This window comes from Octopus bimaculoides, chromosome 22 (assembly GCF_046866305.1).
Source record: "Octopus bimaculoides isolate indiv1 chromosome 22, ASM4686630v1, whole genome shotgun sequence".
NCBI classification, from domain to species: domain Eukaryota; kingdom Metazoa; phylum Mollusca; class Cephalopoda; order Octopoda; family Octopodidae; genus Octopus; species Octopus bimaculoides.
In genome coordinates, this window is record NC_142949.1 from 11,555,229 (window position 1) to 11,571,613 (window position 16,385).

General features: G+C 37.5%; 1 protein-coding gene across 3 annotated transcripts in view; it reads right to left on the bottom strand.

Moving 5' to 3' along the window:
- Positions 1–16,385, bottom strand: part of LOC106880532 (alpha-1,6-mannosyl-glycoprotein 2-beta-N-acetylglucosaminyltransferase) — a 472,677-nt gene that overhangs the window by 292,904 nt on the left and 163,388 nt on the right. The window contains exon 3 of one of the 3 annotated variants that reach the window (XM_089339717.1): positions 5,428–5,480. The exons of 1 other annotated variant lie outside the window; for it this stretch is intronic. The gene's annotated coding sequence lies outside the window, so the exon portion shown is untranslated. Of the gene's footprint in view, positions 1–5,401; positions 5,481–16,385 lie in introns of all 3 variants that reach the window. One more of the 3 variants, XM_089339718.1, reaches the window with a different exon arrangement.

Below are 16,385 nucleotides of genomic sequence, written 5' to 3' on the forward strand. Positions count from 1 at the left end.
CTTGCTGGGTCTTCTCAATCACAGCATATCTCCAAAGGTCTTGGTCTCTTATCATTGCTTCTGTGAGGCCCAACGTTCGAAGGTTGTGCTTCACCACCTCATCCCATGTCTTGCTGGGTCTCTCTCTTCCACAGGTTCCTTCCACTGTTAGGGTGTGAAACTTCTTCACACAGCTCTCCTCTTCCATATGTAGTACATGACCATACCAGTGCAGTCATCTCTCTTGTGCATCACATCTGACGTTTTGTATGTCCAACATTTCTCACAGGGCGCTTACACTCTGTCATGTGTGCACACTGACATTACACATCCAGCGGATCATACTAGCTGCATTTCTTTCAAGCCAACACATATATATATATATATATATATATATATATTATGCATACAAAATATAATAAACATATAGTATATACATATATATTACACATGAAAACTCACACATATATATACATACATATGTGTGTGTGTGTGTGTGTGTGTGTGTGTGTGTGTGTGTGTGTATATATATATATATATATATATATATTACAAATTAAATTTGTAATAATTATTCACTCCTGTTTAGTATACGCAGATTTCTCTGCGATATCACTTGTCGCGCACATGGTAATTTCTTTGAGGAAGGGACAGTTAGACTGGCTGACCGAGGTGGATTCGGTTATGCTTTCTGATCTGTGTCAGTGTGGAATATTACTCGCCCATGCTTGCACGGTTTGCTAACATAGTCAAATTTACTACTGGAATACAGTACTGATGAAGGAAATTGATTATTAATTATTAATTATTAATCATAATCCTGAAACGCGTCTGCTGTTAATCATCTGAATTGGTTAGTTTTTTATTGTTTTTTCTTCTTGTTTTTGCCTTTGTGAGTTACAAGTGATGCTATCTGTGAGATTCTCAGCTTTCTTAGCTGCTATTTCTGAACTTCGGTATATAGTGAAGCAAATATTTGCTGATCCCTTAATTATATTTATAAATATATATATATATATATATATATATATATATATATATATATATATATATATATATATATATATATATATATATACAGCTGTGGCTGTGTGGTAAGAAGAGTGAGGACGTGAACAGTGAACAGTGTGGACGTGAGCTCTGAGCCCCGGCCTAAAATGAACAAAAATTAAGACCCAAGGAAGTCCGTCGAGGTAGGTGACTTTGTTGTTTGGAGCTGGGAAGAATTTATTGTTTGTGAAATATTTTTTCAGTAAATTGCGCCCAGTTCTGAGGCAATTTCGCCTACTCTTGGTGTTTTTATTTTTTTGTATATTGTTCACTTTGAGTGAAAAGTTATTTTTTCACTTAATTGTGAAAAATTGTGGACGTATCCCACTTTGAAAAGTTTGTTCACGTTAAGTGAATAGATTTTTTCTCACTTAATTGTGAGAATTGTTGAAGCGTATTTTGAGTCCCAATTTTATTCACCTTTTGTGAAGAATTTTGTTACAAAAATTATGAAAAATTGGCAGTCACTACTTCATTTTACCAATTGTTGGGAAAGCTGTGTTCCAAGTTGTGGCGTTCCGAGTTCCGGGTTCGAGTTGGAGTACCAATTAGGCCTGGATTACCGAGTGACCAGAAGATTTTTTGCTATGAACTGTTGTCTTTCTTCTCCTTCTATCATTTTGTGACATTTTTTATTGAATTGTTTTTGTTTTTATTTTTTCTTCCTTTTTGTTGAGACTCTCTTTTGATTTCTTTTTCTTCCTTCTTTTGTTGAATATTTTTGTGAACTGTTTTTGAAAAACATGAACAATGTTGTAGAGTGGGAAATTGTCCAGCCCAAACAATGGCTTGAGGACCTTGAGAAGAAGACGGTGGTGGTGCAAACCTATTCTAGGTCGCTGGCAAAATGCCAGGGGTGACAAATATGCAACGGTGTGATGCTATTTGACGTGCCTGAGGAAGCTTGTATTGCAGCAGGCCACAGCCCCTGGAAGGGGAAGAAATATTGTTCCTTCCCACATATTGTGGGAAGAAAAAAATGAGGGCTTGGGTATGCGGGCTACTGCATGGTGTTCGATCAGAATAGATCAAACAGACCATTCGCAAAGGTCTGGGCAGTAGTGGATCCAAGCTCCTCAATGTTAAAATTAAGGCCACGACTGATTGGGAGGGGTCAAAGGCAGTTTTGACCCTATGGATCCAGTCAGTCGGTGACATTGTATTTCCCAACATTTTAAAGATGGCCGGGGCGAGGTACCCGGTGATACTTGAGGGACGCCCCACCAAGTGTCACCTGTGTCTGTAGCCCGGCCATATCAGGAAGAACTGTCCCAAGGCTGTGGTAAGGCTCTGGAGCAAGGAAAAGAAAAGGTTCCCCCCCCCCATTGGAGGGGGAGACAGTGGAAATTGTGGAGGAAGTTGCCTCCACAAAAAGAAAAAGAAACGTGAGTAACAATGTTTGCTCATCAAAAAATGGGCAAGCGGCACAGGAGGCAGGGGGTATTGTGCCAGCCCGTGCACACCAACACAGGTCCCTGCTCCCATAGCTTCTAAAAGAAAGAAGAAAAAGAGGAGCAGAGGACAGTCGGTGGATGTCCTTGTGCTGCCGACTGAACCGCTGGTGGGATGTGTGCCACCAGCAGAAAAGGCTCCGTCAGTGGGAAGTGTGCCACTGACGGAGCTGCTTGAGGCCCCTTCCTGTGAGGAGGAGGAGTTTGTCCTCCTTTATCATGAGGGAGGGCCTGTGCAAGATTTTTTGGACTGCCTGGGCGACCGAGACTGTAGGTACTCGGACTGCACAGGCAGTCCAATATGGCCTTCGCAGGTGGCTGCGGAAGTAATACAACATAAAGTTTTGTCAAAGGTCCCCATGACCTTTGACAAGAAGGATTTTGCATTCCTTTTTACGGGCCCTGACTTGTCAGTGCAGAGTTGTCTGCAAGCAGCAAGTCAACTTGCTTGGGGGTTCCGATGAAGAGGATTGATCTTGATTTTTAATTTAATGTTTGTATTGATTTTTGATTTTTGTATTAAAAACTTTGATGTAAAGGAAAATTTGAAATCGAGGGCTTGTTGGTCGGTGGGCACCGACATCGCTCTCATCTTTTTCATCTTATCATAATTTCATTCATCTCATATCTTTGTACTGCCTTTGTGACAAATTTCATGAAATAAAAAAGTTTACTTCCCAACCACATGGTTCTGGGTTCAGTCTTATCACATGGTACCTTAGGCAAGTGTCTTCTACTATATATGCAGGTTGACTAAAGCCTTGTGAGTGATATGGTAGCCAGAAACTGAAAGAAGCCCATCATATATATATATATATATATATATATATATATATATATATGGGAGAATTCACAAAAAAACAACAAACAAAGACAGGTGGTGTAAACAACAAATGGATGTATTAGTATAATGCTTGGGAATAGAGAAAGTCTTTAACGTTTTGAGCCTATGCTCTTCAACAGAAAGGAACACAGAAAGAAATAAGGAGAGAAACAAGGAGAGAAAAAAAGGAATGTGTAGTGGTCAGCGATCTATCATGCCGAATAGATATCTATGTGTGTGTGTCTTTGTGCTTGTGTTTGTCTCCCATCATCACATCATAACCAATGTTGGTGTGTTTACGTCCCCCGTAACATAGTGGTTCAGCAAAAGCAACCGATAAAATAAGTACTAGGCTCACAAGAATCAGTCTTGGTGGGGCAATTTCTTTGACTAAAATCTCTGAAACAAATAAAAGAGCAAAAGTCCTACTTCAGTGCCTCAATGTGGCACAGCTGTGCCCTCGGCCACTTGGTGGTTAAGGTGATTGGATATGTACGTATACCCTGGACATTCAAGATATTCACAAAGGCACTGAACTATCATCAGCCATGCTGATCAACTGCCTTCGCTAAAGTGAGCTTAAAGCCTATTCAGCAGAGGTTGACGGTCAGCTCTTGAGTAGAGGTTGAAGTGCTGAGCTTTAGTTATGTTGAATACCTGTGGAAGGGGTAGACCCAGGAAAATGTGGGACAAAGTGGTGAGAAAGGATCTTTGGATGCTGGGCCTCATTGAGGAAAGGACAAGGGACGGGAGATGTAGTGATTTGCTGTGCTGGAGAAGACATGTCAAGTTGAGTAAAATCACTGTCTTCCACATGTACAGGCTTCACCTTTCAGGTGCCGGTGCCACTTAAATGGCACCTGTGCCAGTGGCATGTAAAAAGTACCCAGCACAGTCTGCCAAGTGGTTGGCATTAGTAAAAGTCATCCAGCTGTAGAAACCATGCCACAACAGATGGTTGGAGTCTAGATAGCTCCCTGCTAGCTAGCTTCATGTCAAACCGTCCAGCCCATGCCAGTATGGAAAGTGGACATTAAACGATGATGATGATGATGGTGATGATATATGTGTATATATTTGGAATCAGAATGATCCTAGGATTGAAAATCTGGCCTTCATTTGGTTCTTAAACATCCAGCATTGGGATCTGCTATTTCTAGCAGGTAAAGTGACCATGAGAGGTTTCAAACAGTTTACAAGTTACCTCTCTTAGCTATAATAATAAACATGACACTCTGTGTCAGAAAACTGAGCAAAACTTGAATTTAATACCAAAACTTTGTAACAGTTACTTCTGGTACCTACAAGAAATAAATGTGACATTCTGTTTATCAACCAAGAATGTTGTCCCTCCTGCTGCTTTACAGTGATCTCCAAATGCCGCAGTGGTACAAAATTCTCCAAATGTGATACTCTGTGATATGAACCTGAGATGGTAGAATACCAATAAATGTCTTATTACTATTGGCCTCTTCAGTGTTGAGCTGAAGACCCAATTAGCTCTCTGCAGGGGCTAGCTTTAAAGTCTGCATGGAATGCAGGTTTTAAGCTAGGATTATATAAAAATATAAACACACACAAAGTTATAAACATGTATAAAACATACACACATACCCTACTGCTAAATATCAGGCTCATTCCTAATTAAATATTTAACTGAATGAAATTATGGGGCTGTCTCCACAATCTTTTCTCATTTAGGAGTATTAGTTATTTAGAAAATGATTGTTAGCAGTTAATTAAAATTTCTTAATTTACTAAACCACGTGGGCTAAGTACTCATTTTATTCATTCATTGACACACACCAAATCATCATCATCACAGATTATGTATGTATGTAATGTTCATGTCATAAGAATTTTATAAACTGTCAAGAGAAAGTGAATTCTTTTTTGGAATATCTTTTAGTAGAGAGACATAATAAAAACGTACCTTAAACTTTGGTAAGCGAAAACCGGTCAGTAAAATATGATTTTTGTTTTTACCAACTGCGAAAGTTCGTTTGATTACAACTTCCTAATATATATGTGTGTGAGTGTGTGCGTGTGTGTGTGTGTGTGTGTGCATATGCATTCATGCATATATATATATTTATACATATTTATCACGAATGAATTTCTTACCTGTCTGTCAGTCATTTCCATTTCAATTTTTGAAATTCCATTGTCAACTCAAACTGAAACACAGAAAAAATAAATGGCTGTAAAGTTAAGGGCAAATTCCACAACCATTAAAACTGTCTACCTACAGTGAACAAAAATATATATAGTTTAACTGTCTGCATAAGTAAGGCAGAAAGCTGGCAGAAACACTAGCACACTGTGTCTGTCTTTGTCCCCACTATCACTTGACATCCAATGGTGGTATGTCAACATCCCCGTAACTTAGCAGTTTGGCAAAAGGACTGAGAGAATAAGTACTAGACTTACAAAGAATAAGTCCAGGGGTTGATTTGTTCAACTAAAGGTGGTGCTCCATCATGACCACAGTCAAATGACTAGAGCAAAAAAAAAGAAGATAAACTGGTAGATAGATAGATAGATAGATAGATAGATAGATAGATAGATAGAGAGATAGATAGGTAGGTAGATAGACAGATATATATATATTTCTTTATTAGCCATACAGGGCTGGACACAGAGGGGACAAAATACAAAGTAGAGCTTTTCTTCATGGCAAGGAAGAAAAAAAAAAAGAAAAGGGGGGGGGGGTAGAACTTTGATCAAAAGGGATCGTGGAAAAAAAAAAAAGGAAGCCGATCAGTAGGGATCATGTATCACAGAAATGTCATAATGTGAACGGGGGAACAGATTAGGTTTATCCATGGAAAGAAAAGCCTGTGGAAAAAACCACGGTAACCTTGGGCAATAATGTCATGCAAAAAACACATTACAGTGACTCTTTTTTTTTTTTCCTTTCTTTGTCTGATTCATAGAATTATGCTCAAGGTGGTTCCGTCATTCACACGTGCTATCCTTGCTACATTCACCCATCTTTTTTGGAAACATTCACTAGACAAAACTTGCTTCTCTACTCTTACGTTCCTATTCAAGTGATACTTGAAGAAGTTGATGAGAGATTCACCAGAAAGGAAAGTGTTTGTCTCTAGACTTTTCAGACGCGTCCACCATACACATTCTTTCGCCATAGCCACAAGTACGATGAAAATGGCTCTTCCTTCCCGTTTCAAGGAAGGAGGCGCGATAATATATATATATATATATATATATATATATATATATATATATGGTGGTTGTCTACTCCTTAAACAGAGTTTGACCACCTCCTGCACCTACACCTTAGCCCTTTCATGGCGTCTGATGTGGCTTTTTAAACCAGACAGTGTTTTGAAAAAACACCCACACAGATTGCACCTCTGATTTGCACTACCAATACCTGCAAGTAAGTTCTGCTCATTGTGGATCCTAGCATGTCTTTTAAGACCCCCATTGGATTTGCAAACACTCTGGCACACACCACATTCAAACGTGTGCACAGACATATAATCAGAATAGCTGGATGAGGTTTGTTTTCCATGGGTTCGCAGGTGAGATTTGAGGCCAACCAAGGACAGACATGGTCTGTCACAGACTGTGCACACAAAAAGGTCCTTGTCATTCACCTTCTCAGTCTTTACATTTTTCCTTAAATATCTCTTGAGCCCTGCTTGCATCATCCTGGCCTCTTCAAATGCTTTCACTCCACTCCACACCCTTGTTCGCCATCCAACTCGATCTGAAGCGAGGGCTTCTATATCTTTTGGAGCCATTCCAATTGACTTCATAGCAATCCTTATGCCATCCTTAAACCTTTTTTTAGGTTTATGCCGATAGATAGATAGATAGATAGATAGATAGATAGATAGACAGATAGATAGATAGATACATTTCTTTTATTAGCCACACAGGGCTCAACGAAGATGGGACAAATACAATGTAGAGCTTTTCTTTTTGGGAGGGGGAAGGAAGGAAAAAAAAAAAAAAAAAAAAAAATTGGTGGTGTCGATCAAAAGGGATCGTAGGAAGGGAAAAAGGGGGAGTTCGATCAAAAGGGATCGAAAAAAAAAAAAAAAAAGAAAGGGAAAGGCCGATCAATAGGGATCGTGTATCACACAGTAATGTTCTCGTGTAAAAAGAGGGGAGGACAGTTTAGGTTTAGCCGTGGAAGGAAAAGCCTACGGAAAAGACCACGGTAACCTTGGTCAATATTCTCATTGAAGAAACTATAACAGTAAGTGACTCTCTTTTGCCTTTTTGTTTTATTTTTTTTTCTTGTTCATAGGGTTATGCTCAAGATGGCTCCGTCGTTCACACGTGCCATCCTTGCTACATTCACCCATCTTTTTTTGAAGCATTCACTAGACAAGACTTCCCTTTCTACTCTCAACTTCCTCTTCAGGTGATACTTGAAGAAGTTGATGAGAGATTGCCCAGAGAGGAAAGTCTTTGTCTCTAGACCTTTCAGACGCGTCCACCATACACATTCTTTCGATGAAAATAGCTCTTCCTTCCCGTTTAAAGGAAGGAGGCGCGACAATATTCACGATAGACTCGGCTGATAGACCGACTCGTCCCACACGCGATAGCAGTTGTTCGACGTAAGCCCACAGCTCGGAAATGGTGGGACACTGTACGAGTGCGTGCAGAACGGTTTCGTCGCTCTGCCGGCATCTCGGACAGGTCGGCCCCGTGTTTCTCGAGCCATGCCTGTAGAGCTTATCCCAGATAGATAGATAAATAGATAGATAGATAGATAGACAGAGATATGGATAGATAGACAGACAGACAGACAGACAGATAGATAGATAGATAGATAGATAGATAGATGGTTGGATGACTGGATGGATATAGGTTTGAAACTAGAATATGGCTGTGTATATCATTTAGTTATATAATAAAGAAATTCATTCACGTATATAACATTCAGATATATAATCAAGATAGTAATGGACAGAGTGCATACCTGTGTCTATAAGCAACCAATTATGATATTGATCATCTATAGCTTATACTATTCCAGTGATCAATAGTTTACACAAATCCAATCAGAGAGGAGTATTTCCGAGCTATTGTTATTTCCTGAGTGGAATAAGGTGCTTAAACTGCAAAGATTTGAATACAGTTAATGACATGAGTTCTATGTCTATGACTAACAATTATCCTGCACTTGGAACGGACAAAAACACTGATGTAAACTAGTTAACGATCATGATAATAATCACGGACTCTTCCGTCGAAGCTTTTGCTGAATGACCTGCACAAAAGATTTGTTTATAGTTATCAAATGTCCAAGCCGCGCATTAGCTCACTCTCTCCATTAAATTGACGTTGCCGAAACAGGTGTACTGTGTACCACGAAACAGGCGTTAATGTGATCACAGAGCAATGTGGGATGAAGGGTTTTTAACTTATGAACACAACTCTCCACTCGGTCTGGGAATTGAAACCATGATCTTGAGATTATGAATGCAACACCTAAACCACTAAGCCATTAATAATAATAATAATAATAATAATAATAATGGTTTTAAATTTTAACACAGGGTCAGCAGTTTTGGGGAAAGGGCCAAGTCAATTAAATCAACCCCAGTAATCAGCTGGTACTTATTTATATTATTTACATTATTTACATTTGATGGATATTTGTCCTCATCTTGTTTGTTGTCAACACAATGCTTCGGCTGATATACCCTCCAGCCTTGATCAGGTGTCTTGGGGAAATTTTAAACCTGAGTTCTCATTCCTAAGGTATTTTTCAATGTTATTATTATTATTACTATTATTATTATTATTATTATTATTATTATTCAGGTCACTGCCTGGAATCGAACTCGGAATCTTGGGGTTAGTAGCCTGTGCTTTTAACCACTATGCTATATGCCACTGGGTAATTATGGAGTTCATTTTAGGGCTTATAAATCTAATATTTTTCTATCCTTCCCTAATACCGGTTCCCATATGCTGATCATATCTGCACTCAGTCTACTTAGGAGGTTGTTGTGTCCTAGCATATGTGCTGCTTCTTTTAGTTTTCATATTTTCCAGTGATGTTCTCTATCTCTTTTTTAACTTCATCCTACAGGGAGAGGTGGTCTCCATTTTTCCATACATGATCAGCTCTACCCGATTTATCAATATCTCCTCGTGTCACCATTTTGCGATGTTCGTCTACCCTTATTTTCAGGGGGCGGCATGTTTTGCCTTTCTATAACCTATCCCATGCAGCTGTGGCGAAACATACTGCCCTCTCAAGGTAAGGGTAGAAGAACATTGCAAAGCTGTGACACGGGGAGATATTGATAAATGAGGTATAGCTGATCATGTATGGAAAAATGGAGACCACCTCCCAGTGCGGGATGAAGTTAAAATAATAGACAGAGAACACCACTGGAAAATATGGAAACTAAAAGAAGCAGCACATATGCTAGGACACAACAACCTCCTAAGCAGACTGAGTGCAGATATGAGTAGCATATGGGAACTGGTATTAAGGAAGGATAGGAAAAAAATATTAGATTTATAAGCCCTAAACTTCACTCCTTAATTGTCCACAGGTATAATGGTTAAGAGCACGGGCTAATAACCCCAAAATTCCGAGTTTGATTCCAGGCAGGAAGAAGAAGAAGAAGAAGAAGAAGAAGAAGAAGAAGAAGAAGAAGAAGAAGAAGAAGAAAAAGAAGAAGAAGAAGATTAACCTAGGATTTGACCATACTGATAAATGGAATGAACATGAATCTAGTGAAGTACTGGATAGTAAGAAGTATAATTTGTTGTGGGACTTTAACATTCAGACTGAGAGAGTAATAGAAGCATGAAGGCCTGATTTAGTAGACGTAGACAAAGAGAACAGAAAGTGCCAGGTAATTGATTTTACAGTCTGAAATGATAAGGAAAGCAATATAAGAGGCATAGAAAAAATAGCAAAGTCTCAGGACATTGAATTACAGAGACTATGGAAAGAGCGGGTGAAATGTATCCCAGTAGTTATAGGTGCATTGGGGACTATCCCTAAAGATCTGAACAGATGGTTAAAGGAAATAGGCATAAAACCCAGTTTAGTACAGCTGCAGAAGACAGTGTTATTAGGGACAGCTAGGGTTCTTGGCACCTAAGGTTACTTGTTGTAGCCCGATGTTGGGATTTTTTCTTTTCCAACAGTCTAACCGAGTGTTTCTCAACCTTTTTAGCCTAGCATAACCCTTAAAATAAATTAGATGTCTCAAGGAACCCCTGCACAAAAAAAAAAATCATATACAAAAAAAAAATTATACCATTTCTTTCTCATATTTTGCTTATCGTAGTTCACATGGTAAATATTATGTATATATATATATATATATATATAGATAGATAGATAGATATATCTGCAAATAATATGTGACAATTATTCAGTAGCCATGATAAAACTCATGGCTAATAATTGTCACATATTATTTACAGATAAATTCCTCTATTTACATAATATCGAGGTCTCTTTCTTTCTTTTGTTGTATTACCTTTCCTATCAATATATATATATATATATATATATATATATACACTGCCAAATCAGATTGGAGCCTGGTGTAGCCATCTGGTTTCACCAGTCCTCAGTCGAATCGTCCAACCCATGCTAGCATGGAAAGCGGACGTTAAACGACGACGACGACGATATATATATATATATATATATATATAGAGAGAGAGAGAGAGAGAGAGAGAGAGAGCGCGTGTCCATAAATTACAGATATCACTAAATATATCCCCAATGGCTGTTATATTTTCTTGATAACATAATAGGTTAGATAGGATGATATCTATATTACAATATTACAATAACCAATAACATGCTGTGCACGTATAGTGATATTACGATCATGAAATTAGTATTAGCTTATCTCACTCTTTCTCACAGAACCCCTAGGAACCTTTTGCAGAACACTAGGGTTCCAGGGAACCTCATTTGAGAAATGCTGGTCTAATCTGTTGTATGTATATGAAAATAACAACAATTCTTTCTAATTTTGGCACAAGGCCAGCAGTTTTAGGGTAAGATTAAGTTGATTGTATTGATCCCTGTAGCTGTCTGGTATCTATTTCATCAATCCTAAAAGGATGAAAGATAAACTCAACTTTTGCAGCATTTGAACTCAGAAATGTAAAGATGGATGAAATACGGTGAAGCAGTTTTTGTCTGGATTGCTAACGGTTCAGCCAGTTTGCCATCTTGAGATTAATACTGATAATAATAATAATAATAATAATAATAGCACTCAGAGAGCGCAAACCTTTGCCAAGGCATCACCAATGTCCAGAGATGATTTTTAAAATGAGAATATCTGAAATAAACTCAACTGCTCTCACAAAGGAGAATACTAAAAATGAACCCGACCACTCTCAAAAATTAAGTTAAAAAAATGGAAAAATAATCCAGAATCCTTGTCTGGTACTGGATCAATCCCAAAATCTAATCAGTTCGTGCCAGTCATGAGGCCAGACATCCCTGAAAGTTTCATCTGAATCCATCCAGCAGTTCTTGAGATATCTTGTCTATGGACAAACAAACAAACAAACAAACAAACACAAATGAAAACAATACCTCTGCCTTCACTACAGTGGAGGTAACAATAATGCACTTCTGTATACAGTGCTTGGATGCACAGCAGAACAAATTAAAAGAGCAGACAAGTAATGACATATTTGCTATGTTTATATAGCAACAACTAACCTAACTTATACTCGGAATGGAAAAAAAACAATTGTTGTGAAAATATATAACAATAATGATAATGTGGTTACTGCATACAGTAGTGAAGTCCACTAGAACATGTTGGGAAAGGGTTAAAAGAGAGAGAAAGCAACAAAAAGTCAAGTAAAGAAAGACAGCAGAGAATGCCAAAAGTTCACGAACCAGAAACAGAATAAAACACAAAAAAGACAAGAAAGCTGATCAGTGAAAGAACAATAAAAAAGAAAGGGTGCATAGCAAGGACGTGCCATCTGGGTAGGCAAGGTAGACAGTGCCTACCTTGGATTAAATAGAATAATCCCCGAATAATGTTTGTTTGAGGATGTTGAACAAAACACCCTTGTTTCCAGAGCTGAATTATCCAAACCCCAAAAAATTCTTCTCAACACATGGCTACGATGCTCCTCCACTACTTCTGCTCATAATCAGAGATGCACATATCAAGAGACCCTTCCCTCAAAATTTCACGCCTTTTGCCTACATTTTCCTTTTGTGGCAAAATATGCACCTAATTCAATAAAATCATGAAGGTTACTCTGATTACTATGCATAAAATGCAAAATATTTTATTGTTTTGTAGATTAGGTAGGGATAATTCACCCTTGCTTTTCAATCTCAGTATTTAAGCTATGCATAGAACTGCTGTAGTACACGTGCTGCGTACACTCCTACAACAACGTTTTCTTTATGTGCTATAAAGGCAGAAGTAAATCTTCCTCCATCTCAGTCACATGCCTGTGTTTCGCTTACTTTTTGTGTGTTTCACTACTTAAAGGTCACCAACTGCCTACCTTGAGTAATTACCGATGGCACACGTGTCTGGTGCATAGAGGTAAGTCAAGAGTAGTTTTGATGAATTCCAGGAAACATGGAATTGTTGAAGGATGCAATGTCTTGATGGCTAACAACCAATGTGGGTAGTTTATTGCATGCTTTTGTCAATTCTGAGTGTGAAAAAATATTTGCAAAAGCTTCGTGTGCTGTGTTGTTTATTGATGTGATTTATTAAGATGCTGGAAATAAAGACCACGGTGGATTGCAGGTTCACACTTTCTGTTTGGTCACTTAGGGTTGAGAAGGAAAAATCAGATTTTACAAGTTCCATGCTGTGTGAAACTACATTCATGTGTGCATGTGGGCTTCTGTGCACATGTATGTGTGTGTGTGTGTGTGTGCATGAGCATATGTGCACATGTGTGTGTGTGTGTGTGAGCACATGTGTATGCCTTGGGATAGGCGTGTGCATGTTTGTGTTCGAGGGGAGCATGTATGTGTGCATGTGCGTGTAGAGAGTGTGTGTGTATGTGTGCATATATTTGTAGGCATATGTGTATGTATGCTTGTATGCATCTCTGTATGCATGTGTATACATGTGTGACTGGAAGGGCAAGTAAGTGTGTGTGGGGGGAGGGGCATGCATGTGTATGCATGTGTGCGTGTATGGCTTCCATCTCCCTTTTATCATTAATGTTGGCAGAGCAAACACATTTTATAATCTTATCACAGAAAAGATACAGAAACAAAAATGGATTTACTTCCTTCTTCTGTTACAACAACAACAACAACACTAACATGAGGCATGACAGTATGGAAGAAATATAACCCGTAAAAGTTGATCTTTCTTTCTCTCCCTCTCCCTCTCTCTCTCTCTTTATCTGTGTCTCTATTTGTCTGTTTGTCTCTCTCTCTCTCTCTGTAATTAATACAATTATGATAAAAGAGGGGAGAAATGATAATCAATAACACCAATGAACAGAGGAAAAAAATCCAACAAAAAGACTATGTAAAATTATTATTATTATTATCATTATTATTATTATTATTATTATTATTATTATTATTATTATCATCATCATTGTCATTATCACTATGATTATTATTATTATTATTATTATTATGATTATTATTATTATTATTATTATTATCATTATTATTATTATTATTATTATTATTATTGTCATTATTATCATTATTATTATGATTATTATTATTATTATTATTATTATTGTCATTATTATCATTATTATTATTATTATTATTATTATTATTATTATTATCATCATTGTCATTATTATCACTATGATTATTATTATTGTTGTAGTTGTTGTTGTTGTTTTTATTACTATGAATGACAAAATATTGAGAAATGTATTTCTGAGTCCAATAGAAGAGTTTTCTACTTATGTTTTTGTTTTCGTTTGTTTCGTATTTCACATTAGGGTATTTTAGCTTTTATTTAATTACTTTTTTTTTCCAGTTTTTTTTTCTTTTCTCCAGTGCAGCAATATGTGGCGACACCTGATGGTGCAAACTGAAAGAGTAAATTAGATTTCAGGCAGGAACGGCCCATGGAAGCAGTCGTGTCTGATCTGTTTGAGTGCAATAAACTGTTGAGGAACTTATAAAAGAATCAATACAGCAGCCATATTTTCTGGTTATCAAGTAAGATCTTGAAAAAAATCTTTTTTAAAAATTAGAATAAAAAAAAAAAACAAACAAAATATGTAACGAGTCACTTAATGAAATAATTATCTTATTAATTGAAAATTAATTATAATTGATGATTTTTTCCGTTTCTCAGGTTCACTAATTAAGGATTTACAGCAATATCATGAGAAATAAAAATATATTTTATTAAAATTATCACAAATCCTGTTTGCCCTATCTATCACCACCATCATCACCATCATCATCATTATCACTGTTTTAAAATGTCCACTTTTCCATGTTTGCATGTGTCAAACAGAGTTTTATTGAGGCAGTTTTGTTTTCCACAGCTGGATTCCCTTCCTGTCACCAATCCTCACCCATTTCAAAGCGAGGTAACACTTCCTCATGGCTGGACATGTTTTTGCAGAATACTGGAAACAAATGATAAACAGTGCATGACCGTGCAGGTGGGGCCCAGTTAGAATTTTCTTCAGGTCGAGTAACCTATTCCATTCAAAAAATCCCTGAATAATGTTTTTAAGGATGTTGAACAAAACACCCTTGTTTCCAGAGCTGAATTATCCAAACCCCAAAGAATTCCTCTCAACACATGGCTACGATGCTCCCCCACTAACCAGAGATGCACATATCACCAGACCCCTCCTTAAAAATTTCACACCTTGTGTCTACAGTAGAAAGGATTATTTTCGGTAAGTGTTAGCTATGCTATTGCAACTTTATATTAAACCAGAACGATTTAAACGAAGTTCTCTTTGTGACTACAAAAAAATTCTTGCAAGTAATGAAAGTGTCACACCATCGTGGCTGGTGTTGCTTGGTTGTCACTGCCAATTATTGCCAAGCGTATTATTTCTTTGCCGAAACCGTTGTTAGTTTAGCAATGTAGGGAGTTGACAGGGGTCAAACCCTTATGTGTAATTACCGAACAATAACTCACAACCAACAGATAATTCAAAGTGAAGCATCAGTAGGGTCTGTCAACTGTGGAATCTGTTTGGATGTGATATTAACATTTGCAGAGATGCATTCGGTAGCTTTGCCACCATGTGATATTACTTAACCAATAAAACCCAGCAAGCGGCAACAGGAATAGTGGTGGTGGTAGTGGTGGTGTTGGCGGCGATTGTGGTAGTGGTGGTGGTGCTAGGAAATTGTAGTGGCGCAAGCAAAGGCTGTCCATCAAGATTACCAGTGACTGACTCTTATGAGCCATTTTCTGTGCATATATACAGTAAAAGAGTTTATGTATGACACTATCTATCTATCTATCTATCTATCTATCTATCTATCTAGATATATCTATATCTGTCTATCTATTTACGTATCTGTCTATATAAATATATATCTATCTATATATATACATAGATATAAATATAAGAGGGATCCAAAGTAAATGTTTCTTTATCTTGTGGAATTGGTTCCCTGTAAAGATATTGGAGTCTAAGTTTGAATCTTTTGAGCACTACTGAGTGTCTTCTACACAGAGAATCACTGGATCTCATCTGTGAACTGTGTGTGTGTGTGTGTGTGGATGGGTGTCTTAGTCTTAGTTTGTCTTCTTTTGTCCAATTTTATCCCAAATGTCCACAGTGCCAAGAAATAAAGCTGTTTACCCCTTGTGGTCATTCAATGTTACTCTGAGGATCCACCTGGCTGGATGATTCTACACATTGTTTGATGCCACAGTAAGGAATAAAACCCAGAGGAAACATTTTATATGTACTTCAGCCATAGTTCCCTTTCTTTCTCACTGTCCCCTTCTCTGCCACAATGACCCAGTAATAAAAGAAGAAATATGAATATGAGTCTAAACAGATTACTAAATATACTCCAAGAGTTCCCTCCCTTTTCCTTTTTGATAGTAATTTTCATTACTTCTAACGACAAATTTTTTTATCATTGC